Here is a 25799-nt window from a genome sequence, read left to right as displayed (position 1 = left end):
AATTTAAACTGGAAAATAAAATTAAAAAAAAATCTCCAAGTACAGAAACAGTACAACATGTAAATCTGCTCCTGCTCATAGTGGTTTTCTGGGAGGCAACATGATTCATTCATTCTGTAAATAAAAAATAAATAAATAAATAAATAGTTCACATAAAAAAGCTTTCAACATTAAAATGTGGAAACCTTTAAAATGTTAAAAAAAATCCAAAGATACTGACATATTTAATATGACTTACATATTATATATACCTGTATTATGTAAACATTCCATGCTATCCCATTCATTTGCATAACTTTCATGGTTTTTTTTTCTGTTGACTAAAAATGAATTTAAATTTAGGAATTCAATTAAAATGAAAACAATGGAAAAGAAAGAAAACACTTTTTTAAGTACATGTTTCAAAGCATCCCAAAGCCCCTGCGGTCCTTGTGTAAACACAGGCTCTGAATAGATGCAGAATGTAGGAGAGCAGCACTAGCTTCTACGTATCCAGGAGGCACTCAGCTGCGAAAACCACGTAGCAATCAGCTCGTAAGCAGCAGAGGATGATGTCAATCAGGTCAACTCTCATTTTTAAAGATATTTTTATCTCATGTGTGTTTGCCTGCCTGTGTGGATGTGCACCACATGCATGACCAGTACCTGCTGAGGCCAGAAGAGGGCGTTGGCTCTCTTAGATCCAGAGTGACAATCAGTAGTGAGTAGCCATCTGTGTGATGAGAATGGGTCAGGGTCCTCTACAAGGGCACAAAGTACCCTTAACTGCTGGGTTTCTGCATCTCCCACACTGACGTTCTTAACGTGATAGAAAATGTGCTTTATCTAGATCTTTTGAAACATAAAGTTTTAACCCTATATCTGAACTACTCAGTAAGAATATACATACATACATACATACATACATACATACATACATATCCAAACCCAGTACCCAGTACCCCAGGTAACCCCAGAAAGCAACGTACAATTTATCTGATTGCTTGAGAAGTTACAAAGCATGTGCTGATAACTCACTGTAAGTTTTGGGATTTTATTTTTAAAAGTGAAGAGAAATTTGCATGTTTATTCATTTGTATTTATTTCTATAAATGATAGTTAAAGAAAAGACTAAATCTGGGAGGAAGTGGGGGCAGACATAGGTGAGGAGGGGGGAAAGGGAGAGGGGAAATGATGTAATTAAGTTTTAGTTATATAAAAATGTATGTCCGAACTGACAGTTTGTTGACTTTGTTTTGAATATAGTCACAAAATGTTTTCTGTGTTTCAAAATGTTCACTGTTGCAAATACCTTCTGCTGGATCAGTGCTCCTTCCCCTCAGGCTGTTGACATTTCGTGTCATATAATCATTTGCTATGGAGCTTTCCATTGCTTGATAGATGAGACAGCATCTACAGACTTTACCCGGGAGGCATCTATAGCACAACTTCTCACCCCATCTGTAACAACTAGCTAGTCTTCTTTTCCATCGTTGCAAAGGTCCCTTTGAAAGGAAGACTGCTCCAACTGATAGTCACTGTTCCATCTGAAACAATCGTAAATAGATTAAATTATCTGCGAAACCTTCTGCCTGGCTGACTATGATTTGGATTTCGCACGTCGTAGAGGGGCCATCCTGATGAACTGCTCTGGCGCCCTCATGAAGGGAGTTCTCCCTACTGCTGCCTCCATCTGGTGTGTCCTTAAGTGGATACCTGTGCCATTCTTAGAACCCGCACTGCCTCTGTCACCATGGTTGTTTATTCATTCTGCCATCTCTAGGGACATCATGGAGATGCCAGAGTGAAGTTTCTCTTTCCATGGACTCTCCCATGAGCACACACCCCATGCAAGGTTCATCTTAGGGAATAAAATGCTGGGGCCACTCAATGTCAGGCATCCAGACCCTTGACTCCAAGGCTTTATGGATGCATAAAGAGAGTAAATTGACTTTACTTCCCAAGAAGTAAAAAGAGAAATAAGAAAGGGAAAAACGTCAGTTTGCAAAAATTAAATACTAACCTAATAAATGTGAATGCATAGTTACCATGACTTACACTGGAAAATCAAGTTTTCCCTAGCAAAACGAGGCTGCTGCTGATAGTACTGGGTGTGTGGGTGTTGTTTCTCGAGATATGGTCTGTGACTATTTTGACTGATTTATGACAATCAGCAACATCACTTTCATCATGGACAGACGATGCTGAGCATTCCAGAAAACCACAAGTGTTTTAGTCTCCTTTCTCAGATAAACAAACTGGAATTTCACGACATTTTTTGTTTGGATTTTTGTGAGCAAATTGTAAGCAGGTAGGATTACTGAATGCATAGAATGCTTTGTTATACATATCAAAGCTATCGTCTCCATGCTACAGGTAAGAATCCAACGGAGAAAAATGCAGTCACGTACTCAAAGTTAATTAATGACAGTTCTCTGACTTGCATGTAGGTATGTTGGTTCTGGGCTGAGTACAGTTTATAATACAGCCTGGCTACCCTTTAGTGACAGAGATGGTTTCAAGAAGTGTGTGTATGTGTGTGTGCGTGTGTGTGTGTGTGTGTGTTAGGGTTCAAAGAGAGAGCGTGGTGGAAAGAGTAGTATGAATACATTTTTATACACATTCTTTTTGTGAAACTGTCAAAGAACAAACAATAAAAATGTGGTTCCCATGTCACTTGTGAAAGAATGAAGAGAAAATAGTGATTTTGAAATAAAATAAAATAGAATGCCTAATAGTCTAAGGTAATCAAAGCAGCAACTACTGGCCATGGCTTGTTAATGTGCTCTGTTTGGTACACCTCAGAACAAAGGTGTGGGAACTCTGCCATACTGCACAAGAGCTAACTGATCCAGCTTTTCTTATCGCTTCCTCTAAAGGTCAAATAGAGTAGAACCATTACCACTCATGCTCAGACGTGAACACAGTGTTCAGTTTTATATTCCACTCTGGCAAATACGGTGAATACCTGTCATTTCTCTTCCTGTCCTCGCCCTTCCCAAAGACCTAATAAAAAGGGAGGGGACAGGTAGGGTTTTCCTTTTGTACGAATCAGTTTCCTGGAGGTTTCAATTGTTTCAACAGGGAGCAGACTACTAACAAGCAATTGATACTCTGACATTATCAACTTTTCAAAGAAGTTTCCAAATCCTTCCTGATAAATAGAAATTATTTTCCAGGCATAGTAAGGGTAACAGGCACACCCCTACAAACTTATTCTCTTATAGAAGAACACCAAAGCTGTCATCTCTTGTAATTGTGATACAAAATTTTCCACCCAATATAAATGACAATTGTTTGTTATGCTGTCCGCTATAGTTGGGACAATCCTGGAACAAAACACTCATAGTGTTACATGCATTTTATATCTGAATATAATTCTCATTCTTTCACTGCTGCCTATTTGTGGAAATTAAATACAAAGGCTCCCAACTGGTTACCACTCCAGGAAAATGTGGCACCTGTGTCACACACTCCCCCAAAGACTCAGGGATCATCTTAGAAGAGGAGGCAGAAGGATTGATTGTAAGAGACGAAAGCAGTGTTTTCTGGGCACAACAGGGTCGCTGCACACATGAATTCACAGTGTTTGTGGAAGCATTCGATGACCTACACTAGTCAAGCCAGGAAAAATCCCAGCATGGAGAAGGCAGGTGATCAAAGGAGGCTGGGAAGAGAGAGTTAGTGTAGTTAGTTTTCTCTATGGGTTTGTCCTGGTAGGTCTAATGCACTCCAGTGGATGGCCACATTCACCCGAAAATATTTACATAACATTAATGGGACTTAATCCATTCTTTGATTTTAAAAAGGAAAAAATGAGTAAGAATACAAAGTTTTATGGGTACCGAATGTGGGGATCTTCGAAGAGATGGGGGAGGTGGATGAATTCGTTCAAAATGCAATGTATGGAATACACAAGAAAGTTAATAAAACATTTTTAAAATATCAAAATAATTGGTGTTTCTACAGGACGCTTTATTTTATAAATAGGTTTGTAGCTTCTGTTTCCTATGGGATAGTTTAGAAGCATTAGTACTTCCATGTGTACATTGAATACTGATGTTAGTGACCTACATTTTTGGCACTACCCACCCATAATATTATCTCTAAAGCACTGGAGTGCAGCACCCATTAATTTTGATACTTATACCCCAGCCTAGTAAATTGATTTGAATGAGACTTCTGAATCTTGAAGCAATCCTTTTCATGAATTCTATTTTTAGAAAGAGTTATGTAGTCTGTGGCATGTCCCTTCCAGTGAGTGCCATGAAATAGACGTGTAGAGGCTTACCAGCAAGAAAGGGGCCTATGAGTCACACTCTACCGTTAATCTGTAAGGCATTACATCATGAGTCATTTAGAGGAAAGGGTAGTGTTTCCTCTTGAATTCATTACAGCATGAAAGGTAACATTTAGAAGGTGGAGTACACAAAACGTGATTGTACCTCTCAGGTAGAAGCATGTTTCCCATGAGAAAGTGCACTTTCTACTTAAAAAGAGACAGTATTCCTTTGGTATTTCATCAAGAATAAGTGACTGGAAATGTATGAGCTCATTCATAAAATATTCAGCTAATGGGAGGAGGAGAGCAATGCAAATAAAAACTGTAGAAATTAGAAATAGAGTAAGGAAGGACAAATGGACGTATGGAAATGGTATAGCTTGTTAACTGAGCCTAGATGTTTTTCTAGCTGCATGAAGAACTAATTGAAGGAGTTCTTTTTTTTAACAAGCACTAAATAGATAAAATTGATTATTTCTCTCTTGTCCTCATCTCATACTTTAGTTTAAAACTAAGAAGTCCTGGTGTATGCCTGGTTAAGTACTAAGGCACGTTAAATTAAATTTAATGCAATAGCATTACATCAAACTATACTTAAGTAAAAAAAAACCTTTTGTTACAAATGTTAGACTTAAAAAGAGGAAGAGATGGCAATGAACAGGTAATAAAAATTGTGTAGCTATCGGCTAAATAATGGCTGTCCCTCAGTTTCCCCAATGTAAAGTGTAAATTTTCACACACCCTCACATATTTGACATGTTTTTCAGAAATCAGCGGAAATAATGTATGTGACAGCGCTCAAAATCTCAGCTGATCTCATTGACTGTGAGGGATAGCAAAGAGGCTTTTAGATCATTTAGCCTGGAAATAAGAACAATCAGATGAACAAATACAATGCTATCAATCACTTCCAGGCTTGACCATAGATATGATTCTGGATATTCAGTACACGTGTGTGTGCATGCATACACACACACACACACACACACATACACACAATGTACACACACATACAGACCAACAGATGCTGTAAATGACAGTGAGAGAAATTTTAGGCTTACTGAAATACATTTCTAGCATTTCTAGTAGAACATTTGGAAACTTTGAGTCTCCATCAGTACAAACATCCAGACATGAGTTACAAGACACTATGCTGGTGAGGTGAAGGAGAAAATTCATACACTAAATTGGCAGCTGAGCCACAGGAGCTACACAGTCCCTGCCAAAGTCAAGAATCTAGTATGTGAAACATGTCAGGTTTATATTTTCAGTGGTCTCTCCTTGAATATCAAAAGTACCCTAAGCATGCTTTCCAACATTGTAAGTTCCTCGTACTGGGCGACATTCCTATCCTTTCATTACCTCTCCTACCACAGCAGTCCCCAGGATACAACTCAGGTCATCAGTCTTGGCAACAGCCAACTTTATACACTGAGCCATCTCTCTAGCTCACAGATGTTATTTATATTATACACACACACACACACACACACACACATACACACACACACTAAATTAATTTTAAGTATAATTCCTTAAACGGGAATTTAATTTCAAATAGTTGAAAAGGCATTTCTTAGGTAAATATGACAATGAAGTTAAGCTGAGGCTTGCCTGCAAAGTTGAGAGCCATCACTGTTCAAATATCTCACCAGAAATGGAAACACATGAAATCTGAAGCTTTTGAAGTATTCAAAAAAGGCCATCCTATTATTATAAAAATAGCAGCTTTCATTTATCCATTTCTCCGTGTTTTTCCACTAGAACCCACTAATATAATTGCCGGGGCTATAAATCATTTCAACAGAAAGCAAACAAGTAGACAGAAATCAAGCATATTCAATGGACTGGAAACCATAAACTAAACAGGAAGTTCAAACTAAAAATTTGAACTTATAAGATAATAACAGTTATTTGTATTTTATTCAAATCAGAAAAAAAATGTTTCAACTTCCATAGAGTTCAGATGAAATTGGAGAGCTGCAACTCTGTCTTTTCCTGGTTGCTTCAAAGAGAACAAGAAAGAAAGATGCTTGAGCCCATTTAGAGCACAATAAAAATAAAGTTATAAAATATATACATACTTTTCTAAAAGAATCTCTGAACCCCTACAAAAAAAACATTGTGAAAGCATTGCCCTATTTCTGAACCTACCAATGAACTAGCAAGGATTTGATACTCATCCTCTCTGTACTCCTCCAGGATCTGGCAGATGCCAGAGGCATCTTTCATAGCTACAGCTGGTATTTGTTCCAGACCAGGCACTAACTGGAATGAAGTTCACTACCACCCACAAGGCTGTGCCAGGTTGGCAGTTCTTAATCAATATATGTGACTATCTGTGAGAAAGAGTCAGTGATGGGCATGACTGACCACTGTATCTTCTCTATTTGCCCAAACTCCATCATGGGTCCACTTTGGAGAAACATGATCTTTTCATTTTACAAATGAGAAAACTGAAGAACAGAGGGTTGAAGTACATTATTTGAAGTCGGATTTGAAGTTGGCTGAAAAGAAGCCAACACAGGTTGAAAGCGCAGTCTTTCTCAGTACTGAAGGCCATGTCTGGTTGTAATTTCCTAAAACGAAGCAGTACTCAGACCACCTCTGGCGGAGAGGTGAACGCCGATAGTACCTGTGCCCTATTCAGTATAACTGCCTGATTCATGTGGCAAAAAGAAATCACAGCTACTTCATCTTTGAATCCCCATCTGGAAATGCTTTCATCTGGGTTCTAGAGATGGTCTATGAAATGTTTATTGTATCTCAAATCTTTAAAGCCTGCTGTCTGAAACACCGTCCTTGAAATACAGAACTAAGCTAGCAGCTTGCTTAATGTCACATAACTGCCTTGGGACGAGTTCAAGACCAGAACCTGGGTCTCTTGCCTCTCGGTGGTACTCCTTCTTCCAAGCCACACTTGGTTTTTTGAAGGAAGTGTCCATGGGAATGACTGAGTTAACATGACTCAAGCTGCTCCATGAGGAGGTTGATGACTGACTACAAATTTATTTTTCTTGAGAACAAGGTGTGAATAGCTTCTGAGAAGACAAGGTTTGCTCTAGGTTTGAAGAAACCAACCCCTGCTGGGATGTGGTCATGTGATTTTTAAAAGACACCCTGAACTGTTAGAAGTCCCCCAAGGTTCAGCGAGGACTAAAGAGGGCTTGCAGAATTATTGGTACATGGAAACAAAATGCTTTGCCCAACGCCTTCTGAAAAAGTTACTTTCCAGCTGCAGTGGAATTCATTTTAACAACTGAGTCTGTGGTCCTGACCCCTCGGCATCCAGCTACTCTGTGATGGCCCTGGGGGCTAACTGATCTCTAATGAGAAACTGAGGAGCTGCGTAAACTGCATCTCTCTCCTCAGCCCCCACAAACCAGCAATGCACAGTAGCCACTGCTTTGTGCTACCAGATAAGGGTACCTCAAGGGTCAGGAGGTGTCTGTGACTCAGATCAAGGACAAAGTAATTACTACAATGTTAACAGAGAACGGTTTTTCAAAGGAAGCACACTGTCACGTTGCAATGGTGATTTTTTTTTAATGTTTTGGATCCAGTTCTAAAAGAAGAAAAGGAACTGCCCTCAATAAATCATCTTCCTAATGGAAATGACAGAATTATTCTCCCAGGAGGACAGCACACCCCTCACCTCCCTCAGAAGGGGAGTAGGAAGGAAATGGAAATACAGCACCCTTGAAGGATCTAAGGCTTCCTGGACATTTATTCCCCTCTGTCCCATGAAAGTCATTTGTAACAGTTTTTAAACTCATTGTTCATAAGATCCTTCTCAAAAATTATATTGTATCTTTGTTAAATTAAAACAAAAAGCTATTTCTATAGTTGATTACAAGAAAAATAGCACATATTTTAAGTAAAAAAGGAAGTTGTGAATCTCCATAAATTGCCTTTTTATTAACAATGCAAAAAGACTCATCAGTAACAGCAGTGGTGTTTGGAGAAGGCTCGATATGTGTTTATCCTCCCTTGTCGATGTTATTCTTTTCAGAAACATTCTATATACTTACAACTGAATTATAATTTAATTTAAAATCACTTAACTCTACAGCATGTAACCTTCATGGAGGGCTTTACCACACATCAACTCAACTTCTGGAGCAGACTATAACCATGAGAGTGATTTAAGATTTTTAGAACCAGACCTTAACATTCACCTCCTTCATCCCTTGTGATACTCTCAGTTAAGAATCTGTAGTGAACTTCATGTAACTTTTGGCAAGAGCAACTTCAATTCATTCTTTTCTAAATGAATCCATTAGAACTCAAGGTTTCTTTTCTATTCCAAACCTCAGGAAGTGCCACTCCCCACCCAGCTTCTGATTTCTGAGAAATTCTTGCTCAGGTCACCATGGAGTGAAAGACCAGTTTTGAGAAAGAGCTGTGTATATAATAAGTCTTTTTTAATGTGGAGAAGGTAACATTTGACTAAAACTAGGTACACGGCAGTAAGACCACGGTTTTATAAAATTCAGCCTAAACATTCAACCAGATCCTTTGAAACTTTCTCCATGACTAAAGTTGGTCACTTGTTCCAATTTTGGCATGGTATCAAAGTGATCTGGGGCACTGACCCAAAAACCATAGTGGCTTTTTGTTGTTGTACTACAACAAATTAATAAATTAGAGGAAATATTTTTTAATTCACAGTGAATAGCCCATTTTGGTAGGAATGGGGGAACCAAACTTGTTCTATATTTTTCCTGTTCTTAGTTCTTTCCCCAAATGTTGCTGTGAAGATCCTAAACATCTCTAGGACCCTTTTGAGGTATCAGTACAGTTGCCACTTTTTTCCATCTACGTAGCTCCATGGAATAAAAGTTCCTTCTATATTTCAACCAAACAACACATTAAAACAAATCAAATGGAAAAAAAACAGAGAGAAATTTGAAATGTATAAAATAATACCAACATTTTCTTACTGTTTTTGGAAAATATATCTTTCACGGGATACTTTTAATTCTATTTCTTTACAATTTCACACATGAGTACTGTATTTACACCATTTCCACTTCTTTCTCTGCCTGTCAAAGTCTTCCAGTGTCTTCCCTCCCAGCATCAACATTCCCTCTGGACTCCATCATTTCCTCTTATACAATTATTCTTATTACCTATATATAACACGCTGAGCCCATTTAGTGTTGCTTGTAAGTACACATTTTAGAGCTCACCACTTATGATCAGATAATGTATCAGGGGAATTATCCCCAGAGAAAACAAATTCTCCCATTCTCAATGGCCTTGAAGACCTGTAGTTCTTCATCAAGCAATAGTGACCTGTAAAATGTCCTTCATTCACACAGGAATGTCAAATGGTGTGGTCTTTATACATGTCTTGTGTAAACAATCATACAGTTGAGATGTCATGGATGCAGCTTCCATGTCTTATCCAGGAGACACTACTAGTAAGTGCCCTGGTCATCTGCCTCTTCCAATCTTTCTATTTTTTATTTTTACTGTTTATTACTGTTATTTGAAATGTGCTACCATTTTAATTTCCAACATAGCAAATATACATATGTATATGTCCAACCCAAGCAAGAGTTCTTGGGGCTCTTCAATCTACTCATATAAAAGAAGCCTAAAACCAAAAATCTAAGAATTGATGAAACAGACGAAACCTTTTCTCAGGCTTTACTTACAACATTTCTATCAAGGGACAGAATTTCTGCACAATTCTTATCTCCAAAACTTTGAGACTTGATTGGTTTGTAAACAACCTACACCCTTGTTGTAGACCATAAACAGAAAGGAACCTCAGAAGATAATGTTCTTGTATAATAATAAGTAGGTCTGAACTAAAAATGTTAACATCAAATAAACTATATGCATCAGGTCATAGAGAAATTCAACAACACATGTACTTTTATTTCTGTATTTTACTTGATGCACATATTATCCATCTTATGGAGATTCTGATTTACATTAAATATAAACAATTCTGTCTACCCTTTGAGCAGCTTCACCCACGCACAGCCATGTATCAAACATTCTAAAAGGAGACTCCATGTTCCCGTTACTCACATCTAGCTGTGGCTTCACTTAAGTTGTGCCGCCTACTATAAGTTCCTCTTGGACCTTTCTCCCTAAAAGTCAAGGTGAACTGTGCCTTCTCCTTACAAGATCAAACTATCAAAGAAACAGATTGCACAAATGACCTTAATGGTCTGCCTCTCCCTTTTCAACATTCTAACATGGTTTTGTAGTTTACATTGTTAATCTTTATTACCAAGTTGATGAGTTTTAAAATCACCTAACAGATGTACCTGTGAGCATGACTGGGACAATATTTCCAAAGAGGTTTAACTGAGATGGGAAGACCTAACCAAGATATACGTGGTACCATACCATAGGCTGGAATATGACATTGATTAAAAGGGGTGAAAATTTAAAAATAAAAAACTGAGAACATGCATTCATCTCTCTCTAATTCATGACTAATATTGCAGTGGGACCAGCTGCCTTGTGTTTCTGCTTCCACAACTAATGCCTCTGGGAGTATCATACATTCCCCACCATGATACCTCTCAAACTGTGAACTTTCTTAAGTTCTTTTTACCAGGAATTATGTTACAAAAGCTAAAAGAGTAACTCATTTATAGTTTTTTCACCAAAAACTGTTTTTTTTCCTGTCCCTTGAAATTCGGTAAGTGTGGTGTAACTTGCTTCATCTAGTATCCCTTTCCCCGTCTGCTTAAACTCCTCCCTCCCTTCCTCCTTCTGTCCTCTTTCTCTCTCTTTCTTCCTCCCAAATTTTTCCTCCTTCCCTCTTCCTTTCCCTTCAAGAGAACAAAACCTGAAGAACACTGGATAGACAAAAGGCCAAGTGGAATACAGCCAAGTTATTCCCGTTGAAATCATTCTTAATATGCCAATTTCAGGCACCCCAAAGTTTCAACAGAGACACTTGGATAAGTCTAACAAATATTGCATGTTACTGACCCAAATAACAACAATCTAACTCAGCTGTAAACTTTAGAGGTATCATGAGATAGTTTATTTTAAACCACTAAATGGCTTCTTTGACATGAAACACTATTTAGACAATAACTTCTTTCCTCCTCTTTTACTCTCCCAGAGAAGTGCTATGAATTTGCAATGAATTCTATGGATTTACACTTTGTATGATCTGATACAGTGAACTCTTATTTCTGAACTCTTCTCTCATTTGGCTTAATAAATATTTGATTAATACACGGACCAAACGGAAGGCTTAAACTTCTGCACAGATGGAAATTCTGTAAGACTGTTAATGCTTTACCTATCCCCATATGAAAATAAAAAAAGAGCTTATCTATAAGAATTAAACTTGCCTTTTGTATTTTTCCCACAAAGTTTAATCTCCATTAATCTCAAAGCTTAATGAATATGGTAAACTTAGAACCAGACTATGGTAGCTTGATCTACCAGAATAAAACACTTAGCTAAGATTTCAAACACTACTTTTATTAAGATTATCACGAGTAGATAGAAGTATACAATGATATTAGTATATCTGGATTGTTTTCATATAACTGTTGTATTGCTACATAACAAATTGCTAGCAAATCCACAGATCATCAGACCTGAACAATTTAGGCAGATATTTTTGATAAACCAATTATCATTTCATTCCAAGTTTTACTCTCTACAATGTTTTTTTTCTCATTGCAAGGTTAACAGAATAGCCTTGTTCTAAATGACACTTTAAACCTCTGGCTTTCCTAAAGATACTTTCAGAAGTCAGTCTTTCTGTATATTTCTTGTTTATTTATATAATTAGTTTATGATTATTTTAAAGATTTATTCTAAAATAGAAGATATAGAAAAAAGGAAAGTGAAAAAAGAAAATTGAAGTAATTGAGGAAGAAAAAAAGTATTTGAAATAATTTTAAGGTATAAATTATATCTTAAAGTAACTGACATAGAATCCTGTTTATATAACTATTCCATAATTGGAATATAAGTTTTCTACTGTATAAAACAGAGTAGGAAAAACCCATTCCTTAGAAATGCGTTTGTGCAAATAGAGACACCTAGGAGGTTTCTCTCATGAGTTCTCAAGAACAGAGCACCATGTATGTAGTGAGCAACATCCCAACCATGTCACTTAAACAAATCTGCTAACATAATTCTAACAAATTATTTGAACTAATTATATTAATAAACAAGTGTGTATGAGAAAATTTTAAATATGTCCAAAAGCAGGTTGATTATAAATTCTATATTCAGTATCATGGCTATTCTTGTCAACTTGATGGCATTTAAAAACACCATGGAAATAAACCTATAGGCATATCTGTGAGGGAGTATCTAGATTAGGTAAATTGGGGTGGAAGACTCACCATAACTATTCCCTTGAATGGATGTTGTGGACTGTGTAAGAAGAAGAAAAACACACTGAGAAAGCGTCCATTATTCTCCTGCCGCCTGCTGCTCACGTCTACAGTTGACATGTCTTCCCTACTATCCTTACTACCATGACTGAATGCATATCACATGAACTGTATGTCAACATAAACCTCGTTTCTTCACTTCTTGGCAGCATCTTGTCCCAAGAGAAATAACTAATAGTTAATTTTTATTAATGTGGTTTTCATCAGAACTATGTAACAAAGAATTTAATTATAGTATCTGACTCGAATCCAAAAGTCACATAATGCATGTGAAATATACCTGATCATTATTCTTTGACAATCAGATCAGACCATAAGGAGACTGACATTACCTTGACAAAATGGGAAGTCTATTCATCAGACATATGATTAAAATCAGATGGGAAGGGACATGCACAGTAGATAAATGATCATATGACCTAACTCATCAGTGCAAACAAAGAGGCATCCTACTATCCCTTCTCTTCAACTCCATAAAGAACTTCCCTAAAGTAATCAGGGTCCTTGAGTATCTCCATTCATGTGGCCTGGTACTCCCACAAAGTGTATCCTGATCTTTTGTATTTCTTTATTTTAAATAAAGTTCCCTTGCTACTTTTGCCAAAAAAAAAAATGTATATGGGCTTTATTTTAGTTCCTTGAATCAGATGCCAAGAAATTGGAAACACTGGACACTAATCACTGGCAAAAAAAAAAAAATAGGAAAGAAAATAAAACCAGAAGGCCATCAGATCAATAGAGAAAAGCACAGATAATATGCTGACAATCAAAGTGAGAATTGACAGATATGAGAGTGAGAACAAGGGAGGGGTGAAAATAAAATAGGTAAATACTATTTTCAAATTCCCTAGAGTAGGATCCACGTGGTGAGAAGTTCAGAATACATAAGTCTAAGAACTGAGGGCACAGCATTGAGAAAATGCCAATGCAAACTCACCTCCTATTTTTCCTTTGATATTTAAATTAGAAACAAAGCCTGTTTTCCATGTCAATCCCAGTTCCCTCTCCCTCCCCTTCTCCCCTGCCCCCCACCAGCCCTCTACCCCATGCCCTTTCTGCTCCTCAGGCAGTATGAGGCCTTCCATGGGGGAATCTTCAAAGTCTGTCATATCTTTAGGAGCAGGACCTAGGGTCTCCCCATGTGCCTAGGCTGAGAAAGTATCCCTCTATGTGGAATGAGCTTCCAAAGTCCATTCGTGTGATAGGGATAAATACTGATCCACTATTAGAGGCCCCATAGATTGCCAGCGCCTCAACTCCTATTTTTACTTAAGAAAAACTATAAACTGACCTTTAGCAATTTGTCCTTTGATGGTCCCTAGTCACTAATGTCAGCTGCTTAGTAGGACTAATTGGTTTGAAAATAGTGGCCAACAAACTGGGTATAGTCTAATCCACTGAGTCAAGATAATAGATCTCTGTACATTAAGGCTTTGTCATCAACCATGATGACTAATGGCTGACAAGAGAGACAAGAAGCTAAACACGAAAGAAAACTTTTAGTGTGGTCCCGCTGACTACAGTTTCAAAATAACATTTGACATGCTAACAGTAAGAGGGGAAGAAATACAGAGAAGAGAAAGTAACTGAAACTTCCAAGAGAGATATCATTTTAGATTGTTCATCTTCCAAATGATGCTTATAATGGTCATTTTGACAGCAACTTTTATTTCCATTGTGGTTACTAATGTATCTGAGTCATTATACATTTTTCTCTAATGGTATGTACAAAAGTTCAGTGGAGAAATAAATTACTCTGATAAATGAAGATCTATGTCAAAAAGAATTTCATGACGCATCAGCCTTCAAGGCCACCCAGAAATCTGTTGAGTACTGACAGACTGGACATATGTTGATCTTTAAGGAACAGATTTTCAGGCAACTCCATTTTCCTTGACTGCTAAGTGACAGTAACTTCAGATTTGTCCCTATACCAGAAAAACCTATGCTATTTGTATTCTTTATCTATCTATCCTTCAAATTATGACATTTCCTGGCACATTTCTACTAACAGTTGCAAGTATTTGGAATGCAATGGCATGCAGTTCTCTTTAAATGCTATGTCTGACACTGAGTATGATGGGAAAGACAGCATGTTTTGCTGATATGTCAGCCCCAACACAAGCCTCTTAATGACACAGTGCTTGTCTAAGGTCCATAACATAAAACACAATAGTCAAGAATACACTCTTGTCCCCAGAAATTCACATGGTGGTGTCTTAGCCATAGTTTCTTAAAATGTGACCCCCCCCATTTGTAGTAAAGATCGCTGTGTATAAATTTAGCTAAGATAAAGACACACTGCTATGAGGTGAGTTCTAATCCAATATGGCTAGTTGGTGTCTTTGTAAAAAGGGGAAATTTGAACATAAGAATACACAAAGGGAGAACTCACGAAATTAAAAATTAGAAAGATGTGTTTTCAAGACAAGAAACACAAAATGTCAGAAAACTACCAGAAACTAGAAATGGCATAAGATATGTTCTCCCACTGAGCCCTCAAAAGAAGGCCACCCTGGTGGAATTCTGACCTTAAACTTCAAGCCTCCTAAACTGTGAACTTTTATTTACATCACCCAGTTTGTGACACTTTACTGGGGTCTAGGGTTTGTGATTGTCATCTGAAGTGGGGAGGAGGCAGTCCCAGTAAACTTTTGTTACAAAAACAGTATACTGAGCAGTAAGGAAGGGAAATGAATGAAATACAACTATGCATGTATATGAAAACACCATAATGAAACTTGTATGACATCCTAAAAGATTGAGTAATTTGAATGATTGCTATAGCAATTTTTAAAACAGTATATTTGGTTTATAAATTATGTCCTAATGCTGCCTAATTTCGGGAAAATAGTGTATGTTCTTTGTCATACACTGCACTTAGAGTAGCCATCATGACATTAAACATGAATAAACCATGAACTCGGTCTCAGAGAACCTGAACCCTTAAGAGTTCTTCCTGTTTCTGATGGTTTTATTCCCTTAGCCCAGTGGACCTAAAACTTAATCCAGACATATAATGTCAGAATTAAGTTGAACTATAGGATGATCTCTTCTATGATGTTACTTGAAAATAGAGTTTGCCTGCTGTTTAGCAGATGTGTAGGCTTTCATTTCATAACCTTGAATCGCAGACCAAGAAACTGCAAACAGTGGTACCCCAACTACTGTTCTAATCAGAAGAAATTGGTATCAATTAAAGAAATGGTATGAGGGGAAAATAAAATATACATTTTGGTGACCAGGGATATAGTACTGTACACAGTGTGTTAAGACAAGATAGTACAAATATCATTTGTTCATTAGACACACCATCTCTGATCTTCACAATACTTGCATAAATCTAGGTGTTCAACTCTTCCCCATCTAGGGAAACCAGAGTATGTGGCATCTAAAGTTTAAATTCTTTCTTTTAGGAACTAGTTTGTGCCTCCCACAAAAACTCAGAAGGTGGGAATTCCTCTAGTCACATGAAGTAAGATTCAGTGTTCCGTGTCAGGAAAGAATGACCAAAGTCTACAAATTCAAATTAAAATGGTCTTGTGCACTATGCGGATATGAGATTTTAACACCAATTCAGTATGGTAAGATTGTCAATTATCTCATTGGAGCTGACCATGTTTATTCTTTAGACATCCTGCTGTTATTGCAGTAAGGAAGATGACTGAAGAAGATTAGAATAAACGACCAAGAAACCCTGAAACACTGTGCCATTGTAATAATCTCACGGACTGTGATGACAGTTGGAAGGAAAAGTTTAGACTTTAAGAGGTAGAATGGGTACTTGAGACATACGAACTGAAGAACAAGGAAAAGTCCGCAAATACCACAGACTTCTTGCTTGGTCACCTGGGTTTTGTAGCATTATCAGCAAGCTTAGAATAGAAAATAAGGATCAGTGGGATGAACGCATATAGACTCTGAGAATTTATGGAATGTTCCTCCAATAATCCCTGTACTTCACCTCAAGTGTATTTTCACTGTATTTGGGTGTATGTCAGTATGTATTCCTCCAACTGGGCTCTGTCTTTAGTTGTATATCCACTGGAAAGCCCAGTGGATATTTAATTCACTAAATTAAATGGGTCACAAAACAAAACAAAAAAGCATGAATGAGAGAAAAAGACTTACAGGGGAAAGAGACAGTTGATGGGAGTGGGAAGGAAATAGGGTGAAAGGCAAAGGTAATCAGAAAGCATTACATACATGAATGAAATTGTCAAAACTGACTTCAACTAATAAAAACATATTTTCTGAAAAGTAACAATTCATTCCTTCCCTTTTGATTATGGACTGAACATAATGACTCTTCATACACAAACAGAATGCCACAGACATCCCCGGGCTAAATTAGAAAAGAAAATTCAATTCCAAACTAATTCTTGGAGGAATCCTTAAAACACAGGAACCACACTGCAAAAGTGCTAAGTAACCCCAATAGAAAACCATATATCAACCACAGATCCTACAGAAATCCCAGCCAGAGGCTAGTGTCACATACCAGTGAGCCAGCCACCAGATAATTCTAATCCCTAATGCCAACTGGAGTAATGACATTTATATCCACAAGCCTCCTCTAGATTGCAGAAATAAGAGTATGTTATATGCCATTGCTTTAAGCCAAAAAGTTTGTTGAGTGATTTTGTTACTTAACAACAGGTTACTGGAAAATAGGGATGTCCAAAGACTCCCCCCCTAATATACAAAGGAAACTTTGTAGCAGTATCTCAGACCTATTGACCGGCTTGGCTTAGATGGCAGTACCATGAACAAGTAAGTATACACACTCGACTATTGAAAATGGATTACCAAAACTCTAAAATGAGGATCCAGAAAATAACTAGGAGTACCATCAAAAGACACAATTTAAGAGGCGTATACTAATAACCTAATCTGGAATTTGGCCCAAATGCTAGACTTGACAGACTCATTCAAAATCAATGCCATGGACCCTTTAATGAGCAGCCTAGATCAAGACTGAAGTTGCCCATAAACTGGTTCCCAAGAGTGTGAAACTACATATAAATTACCATAGTTCACTTAATATTCAATCTGAGCTTCAAGATAAAGATGGATTCTGGAGTTTGGAAAAACAATGTCTGTGCCTCCAGATCTGAATGTGGGGATTGAAAATCTGCAACTAGGGTAATGCTTGTGTAAATTCAGAGACTATGCTCAGGGTAAAAAGAATAGAGAGACTGCATTTAGGGTCATGGGGTGGTAGATTCATGATATTTGGTAAGGTGTGTATGAGGAAGGGGGAGACGGGTAGTCATGAGTACAAATAAGTTTGTATAACCAAAGTGAAACACAAAACTAGAAACCAAAGAGAATAAGAGAGTCCTGTAGAGGGATCCGAATGGCGTAGTCCTTAGTTTCCCCCAACAGAGTCCAGCTTCATTTATTACAGAGGCATTTGCTTTCCACCAAACTACATGCTGTAGTGACTCTGACCCATTTACACTGCATTTAACTTGTGATTCTCTTTCAAAATACCATAAATGGGCCACTTGAAGATATTTCCCTAGAATGTCCTCAGGAAAATGTTTTGGAATGAATAAAAGGAAGATGTAGAATCAAAAAGACCCCAGGCTCAGAAGTCATCTCTACCTCTAGTCAATAATGTAAGAATGTGTGTTTTGCCCTTTAAGAGCATTTCAAGAGCTCAAAAATGGAAATATAATATATTCTTTCATTGGTTTGTGATTCAAGTAAGGTAATAATTGTTAAAGAATTGCCACAAAACCGTGTTCCACAAAAGGTGGTTTCAGTAACGTCAATTTCCCCAGAATGCAAAATTCTCCTCTGGTAACACTGCATGATAGTTCTAAAGCAGCATCCTCTCCCCATGAGGTCTTGGTCAAGACCCAAAGCACGTCTGAGTTGCCCTCTCTTGGCTATCCTACTTGTCCTACCTGAACCATGCAGTTTTGGATTAGTACGATTATATGGCTATGTACCTCTTGTAGACCCAGGACTTTATTGATTCCTTATGTGTTTTGTACCTTCAGAATAATACTCTGGGAATCCTTGTTTTGCAATAAAGGAACCGATAAACATGCCATTTGTAAAAATTAGTGTGTGCTACTTGAGAGGGTTGAAATGTGGATTACTTAAGTGTTTGGAAATTATTACAACTGTGTTGTAGAGGCCATCTCTCTCCCTCATCTGGTTCCCACTTGCCTAACTGTCACCCTTACTTGATTTATGGACATGCCCCATTCTTCCCTATGACCTTGCTTCTCATGTTCTCTCAAGTCATTTTGTTTTTGTGAAACTCTAGCTTATTGGTGAAATATGACCCATGGGTACTACCAAGTACTGTGGATACTTATGAAACAACAAAATATATACCACACAAAGGGAGAGCAGAAGCTGCTGTGAATTTTTTTCTGTTAGACATACACTTCTATTACATTCAAAAGAGATAAAGGAATGCTAAGAGCTGGAGAAATCATCACTCCCCAGGGAAGAGCCCCCAATGGTTATTTGATACCAAGTGGTCAGCCCTGAAATCATATACATACATGTGACATTCTACAGACTGAGCATGTTGTGCCTACATATTTAGGATGTTATAATTTAGTATGTCATATGCATCTAGAGATTCATGCATCCCTTTTGTATTTTCCCATTTCATGGAATATAGCTTTACTTAAAATATATCTTTGTGAATTTTATGAATTTCAAACTAAAAATAGTCAAAAGAAATAAGGAAAATCACTTCATAAGCTTCGTAAAAACAATCTACAAAGAAGATATAGTTTTAAACATTCACTCTATAGACACACCCAATATAGTGGCTCATTCTGCCAACACATAAGTCAATTATAAACTACACAAAATGTCCAAAACAGACTGATAAACCATAGTGTGACTTCAAATTTAAATTATTCTCATGTAAAATGGGCATAATCTCAATTGAAAGTTTGGCATGGTTTTGAAAACAATGAGATTGCAGGCACAGCTCCTGGTACTAAAAGGTAGGAGAACTCCAGACCTTTATCACTGAGTCCAACCTTCCTCTGGCCACCCAACTCTTAGTATTATCAAGTCCCCAGGCCCCGTGCACTTGGCTCAAACTTTTACTACACACTGGCTTCTGACAGACAAGAAAGACATCCCTGTGCTCTGGGTCTGGATTTCCACTATCCTCCCAGCCCACGGTACTGATAGATAATTGGTTCCTGGACCCTGAAAATTTGCCCAAAATTCCACTCTCCCCAACTTCCAATGCTTCCAAGTAAATAGTCCACCATCTCTGAGAACTGAACCTAAAATTCTGCTGTCCCACTGGCTCCTGATACTGACAAGTAAAGGGTCCCTGGATCCTTGACTAAGTCACCAACCCACACTTCCCCAGCTCAATGGTAAGCAGTCTCCAGGATATCACCCACACTTCCACTCAACCAATTAATTCCAGATGCATAAGTCCCACAGAAGTAACAAAAACAAGAAAATACAAAGCAGCATGCCTCCTCTATAAAGTACTAATACTTTATTTACTTTTCTGGGTACTATAGAATCTGATGCCTAAGACATAGATTGCTGTATCTAATAACTTTGCTCTAAAGCAGAAATCTAAACACAAGTAGCCTTTTCAAATGACTTGTGTTCCTTTATTTTAAAAATACTGTTTTAATTTATTCTTTTAATTTTTCAGATGTATAACATGTGTTTTAATTCCATTCACCCCATCACCTTCATCCAACTCCCACCTCAAGTCCCTACCCATCTCTCTCCTGATTTTATATTCTTTTGTTATTTTTAAGAGCCCCTTGTCAAATTAATGAAGATCATACATACAAACAAAATCCCCAAAGAAAGACTGGCTCCATTTCCCTCAGCAACCATCAATATCCTCAGCTAGACACACAGTCTTAGGATCCTCTGCACAGTCCATGATAGAATCACGAGTGGCTTGATCTTATGCAGGTCTTGTGTCAGCAACCACAGAGGTGCATTGATGTGTGCATCAGTAAAGTCACTCCCAGGAGAGAGAATGCCACAGACCTCCTCCCTTTCTTCCTATCCTTACACACTTGCTGCCCACTCTTCTGAGATGGAATTGCATAGGCTGATATACATGACCCGTCTACAGCTGAGTACTCATGGTCACTTAATCTCAGTTCTTTGTCCAATTATGAGTCTCTTCACTAACCACTACCTATTGAAAAAATAAGGTTCTCTGAACCAAGGTTCAGAGCAGCATAAATCTCTTAACTGTTAAGAAAGCAGCTTGACCACTTATTAAAATGTCAGTAGAGTTCTCCCTACGCCCTATGATTTCCTTGGTCAGGAGCTATTGGCCAAGTTTAAAGTACCAGTCACGAATTTCCTGTGGAGTAGGCCTCAAGTCCAGTCACAAAGCAGTGGGTTTCCCTCACAACCATCCTGCCGCTATTACAACAGTGGATACAATTTTTCTGACAGGTTGGTATTGCAGCATAGATTGCTAAGCACTGGGTAAGACTGCTGATGGTTTTTTTTCTTCCTTAACAATGTAGTGCAACCAAAGTGTGTGTTTTCTTCAATAATAAGGTCTTACCATGTAGTTATGGAGTTGTGGAGTAGGCTATATTGTTTTGTTACCTCGGGAGCCTCCCTGACCAAAAGATTTTTAAGGAAATACCCTGTGTCTAGCACTGATAGTTTCAATATATAAACTACGTACCTGGGAGCAGTATTGTCCATCCACATAGGATATCTCTGATTAAGCTCTCCTTTAGTATATAAAAGTTTTTTAATTCGCTTACAGACTAGTGTATTTCCATGACACATCTTCATACATCCACAGCTTTAATTAACTTACTCCCTACCCCTTTTTCCTCTCATCCTCTGTCCCCAACCTCACTTGAATCTTTAACTGGGAGAATTCTTCTCCTGTCCTTTCATGTCATCTGTGTCTTATGATCTCCTGTAAGTACATTTTTACTTGTGTTACAAGATTATATGTTTCCATATAGGTTTTTAGATTGTATGCTCCCAACTTAGTCTACTTGCGGTTGTTGAGATGATTTCACATTTTAAAAAAACCTCCTCTAAAACAAGATAATCCAATCTTTAGGGACAAAGATACTTGGTTTACACTCTAGGGTCAGGCCTCACCTGGTCCACTGTGGCTTCATGCCATTCACACTGCTAGAACCTACCAACGGTTGGTGATGCGGCTCAGCTGTCTAGCATGCTTTCTACTTAAGCTTTGATTCCTAGTACTCCATAAGATGAGTATTCATGATACATTTCTGTAACCCAGAACTCAGGAGGTGAGGGAAAGACCGGAAATTCAAAGTCATTCTCTACTTTATAATGGATCTGAAGACACTGTAGGATAAATGAGACCCATTTTTAAAAAACCTGCAAAAATACCATACAATCTTATTCTTCAAAGTGGTAAAAGTTGTCAGAAATAAATCTTACAAGTACCATCAGATTTGGCATTTGATGAAGTTTAAACTTGAGGAAACTTTTACTATGCCTGACATCAAGTCATCCCTCACTTCTGCTCCATACTGTCACCTTAGGGATTAGGATTTCAACATAAATTTGGAAAAATACAAATATTTAAACCACAGTAATGAATATCTGAGTATATATAGTTTATCAAGTATGGATGTTGTCTCTTTGATAGCATCCTATGTCACTGCTGTGAACTGGATTCAGTAAGAAATTTCTAATAAGAGAAAACCCAAAAACCCAGATCTACCAGAAGAAAAAGAGAAAAAAGGAGCAACTTCCACAGAAATGTGAAATATTAGAGTTCTTGTATTAATAACAACATTCTATGATCAATTGCTCCAGGAATTTACTGTTTGTACTGATTCCCTGATTTTATATATATTTTATTATATATTTACATATATATGATTTTAAAATAGCTGTATATGATTTCTAAATATAGAAATTATACACACACACATATATATATGTATATATATATATATATATAATTTCTGGAAAGACAGAATCCAAGTAGTTGAGAATGAGATGTGCACAGAACTCCCATGTATATGACAGAAAGTAATAATGAGTAGTTAATAAGAGCTCTGTCTTTGCATCATATCTGTGCTTCAGATTTAACTTTCAGCTTCATTGCTTTTATTAATTAAATTTATTCATATATTTTACATCACGACCATAGTTCCTCCCCTCCTCTCTTCCTACTCCCTCCCCCTGCATCCCCTCCAGCCTCCACCCCCCAATCCACTCTTCCTCTATTTCAGTTCATAAAGGTGAAAGGCTCCCATGGATGTCAACTAAGAATGGGCTAAGAAGTTGAGGTCTAACGAAGTTCCTCCCCTTGTATTAAGGCAAGGCAACCCAGTATATGCAATAGGTTCCCAAGAGCCAGGCAAAGCTCTAGAACCAGCCCCTTCTCTCTCTTCTAGGAGTCCCACAAGTAGACCAAGCTACCCAACTGTTGCTCACATGTAGAGGGCCTAGGCTGGTCCCATGCAAGCTTCCTAGCTGTCAGTCCAGACTCTATGAGCACCTATGAGCCCAGGTTAGTTGTTTCTGTGGGTTCTCTTGTAATGTCCTTGACCCCTGACTCATATAATCCTCTTTACTATATATATATATATATATATATGTATGTATATATATATATATATATGTCATGGTAAATCCAGAGCTTTAGGTGTGATACTGCAGTCACAGCAACAAATATTGTTTGAAAATAGATTGTGATAATGATCACTTTGATAGGCATTATTTTAAAGACAGAGGATATATTTTCACTTCTTTCTGTAAAATTGCATGAGGTTGAAAGAAGTGAAATTACCAACAATTTTTACTTCCTCATGTGTGCTTTTCTATATCTTTAAATTCAAGCATAAATTGATGTTCTTAGGCAAATAAATGTAGCGTGAGAAGGGAATAAAAATGAGCCGTTTGTACCTTCCTGCTATTCCACCATACAAGGTTCTATTATGAGACAGAGAGCAACCAAAATTTTATTTCTCTTCTTATGGCATTTACTACGTCAAACATATGTAATGAAAGACGTATTATATAACACATACAGCCATCCTACTTTTCCACAACTTTACCCTCGTCAGCTTGGCCATCCTCTGAAAACACTGAATGGAAATTTTCACAAATGCCCGATTCACAGAGTGCAGATTGAGAGCTTTTCAGAGAGGTAAGTGGAAATGCCATCCCATTCCATTCTGCCTTGGCTATGAATACACTGCTGTTCAGGGTAGCTGTGTTTTATATGCTACCTGCTTCTTAGTCACTCAGCAGCCATCTCAGTCACCAGATGGCTGTCACTACAACCCAGTTCTGAACCAAGAAGCCCTCATGTTACTTAATAGTATCTCTAAAACATGAGTAGTGGTACCAGCAATTTTATCTCAATCATTTTGCTTTATTATTAGTCATTATTATTCATTTTTCACTGAAACATTTTAGAAATTAAATTTTATAATAGGTATAACTGTGAAGAAAAAGACATAGTTTATATTTCAGGTATGCACTGTGATCTTAGCATATTTTGTAACTACTTCTACATATTATATATTTTATAATTTTATGTAGCTATATACAATGTCTTATCACCAAACATGTTACACAGTGTTATATTTGTTATAAATTATTTATAAATCTATTTTATTATTGCATTTTATTCGATCACATTTCTTATATAAATATCTTACATCTCAAAATATATGCATTTATCATGACTTGGATGAATAAGTTTGCCTCTATTTCAGTTTGGATCAATTTAAATTTTGCTTTATCTCATATGGACAAAAACTCACTACACAAAACAAATGCAGTCTCCGCCTCACAATGTTTCCGGATAAATCTTTACCAGTGATGTTTTAATGCTGCGTAGACACAGAATTATAGAGGGCACTGTTGGATGGGCCAGAGTACTTGGAACACTTAAATAAATCAGGGTCAGTGTGACCCCTTAAGTCCTCTGCTCTGTAGAAAGTTGCGAGGAAGGCTTTGTAGAAAGCCAGCAAGTGAGTATAAACAAAAAAGAAGTGGATTATTTCAAAACTGAAATTAATCTAACCAGACACAGAAGGCCACTTGTGACACTGAAAACATGTAAAAGGAGACCTTACCAGCATCATTTATGGTGGTTTCATTAAATAATTAAAATGACTTTCAAGTGCTCATACGACACTGTTGGTTTCCAATGAAATTTTTCCAGCATCCATTAACTTGTTGATTTTTCCCTGAAGTGAAAAGGAGTTCAAAAAGCACCCAGAATGTCGCTGGTGATTGGTTACTCAAGAAACCCAAGGTTCTTGATGTCACATGAATTAAACTTGCTTCTGCATCATCATGAAAGTAAAGGAAGCTGAAGTTTTTTTTTTCCTTTTTTGTTTTTCAAGACAGGGTTTCTCTGTGGCTTTTGAGGCTGTCCTGCAACTAGCTCTTGTAGACCAGGACGGCCTTGACCTCACAGAGATCCACCTGCCTCTGCCTCCCAAGTGCTGGGATGAAAGGCGTGCGCCACCACCGCCCGGCTGAAGCTGAAGACTATTAAGTAGGAAAAGCCCAAAGAGAATGAAAGCAGACGGGACCGTCCTCTGGAGACTGTGTTTGGCTGATCTTGAGACAGATATGAATATGGGGAAGGTACTGGGGCAAATAAGAAGAGAGATGAAAGGGTTCAGAACTGGAGTAGCTCGTTCCAGTTTGGAGCTGGTGTCTCCCTGGATCCCACATCTGGAACATTAGGTTTCCAGTTGCTGGCACTATCTGGGGAGACTGCTGAACCTTCCCACGGCCATTGACTGCTCTCTGCCTCTGCTTCACATCTCCATGTGTGAAGACTGCAGCTCTCTGCACATAACAAAAAAAATGGAACCATTCTTGCTCTATTGTGTGTGTGAACATGATAACTGGTGCCAAATTTGTAATAAGAAATATTAATATGAAAATCAGTGAGCTATTGATTATTAACAGCATTACATAAGTGTAAATTAAATGAACTTTTATTATGTTATATAAACATAATAAGTGGTGAGTTTGAGTGTGGTAACCGAGAGCAGAAAAAGTAACCAGGATATTTCTTTTTCATTTCCATGATAACATGTTCTCTTAGCTCACATTTAATAGCATATCTTCTTCCAAGGGAAAAAGCTTACTATGCTGTTACCTCTTTCAAACTCCCTTTT

At 37.6% G+C, this 25799-nt stretch overlaps 1 long non-coding RNA gene across 1 annotated transcript in view; it reads right to left on the bottom strand.

Annotated features, from left to right (window-relative positions):
• The window catches only part of LOC110341611, a 241550-nt gene that overhangs the window by 2469 nt on the left and 213282 nt on the right, over positions 1-25799 (bottom strand). The window contains exon 3 of the long non-coding RNA XR_002383580.1: positions 1292-1526. This is a non-coding gene — a long non-coding RNA (uncharacterized LOC110341611). The remainder of the gene's footprint in view (positions 1-1291; positions 1527-25799) is intronic.

This window comes from Mesocricetus auratus, unplaced genomic scaffold (assembly GCF_017639785.1).
Source record: "Mesocricetus auratus isolate SY011 unplaced genomic scaffold, BCM_Maur_2.0 Super-Scaffold_100008, whole genome shotgun sequence".
Taxonomy (NCBI): Eukaryota; Metazoa; Chordata; class Mammalia; order Rodentia; family Cricetidae; genus Mesocricetus; species Mesocricetus auratus.
The sequence above is the reverse complement of the archived record's forward strand: the minus strand, read 5'-3'. Positions and strand labels throughout refer to the sequence as shown.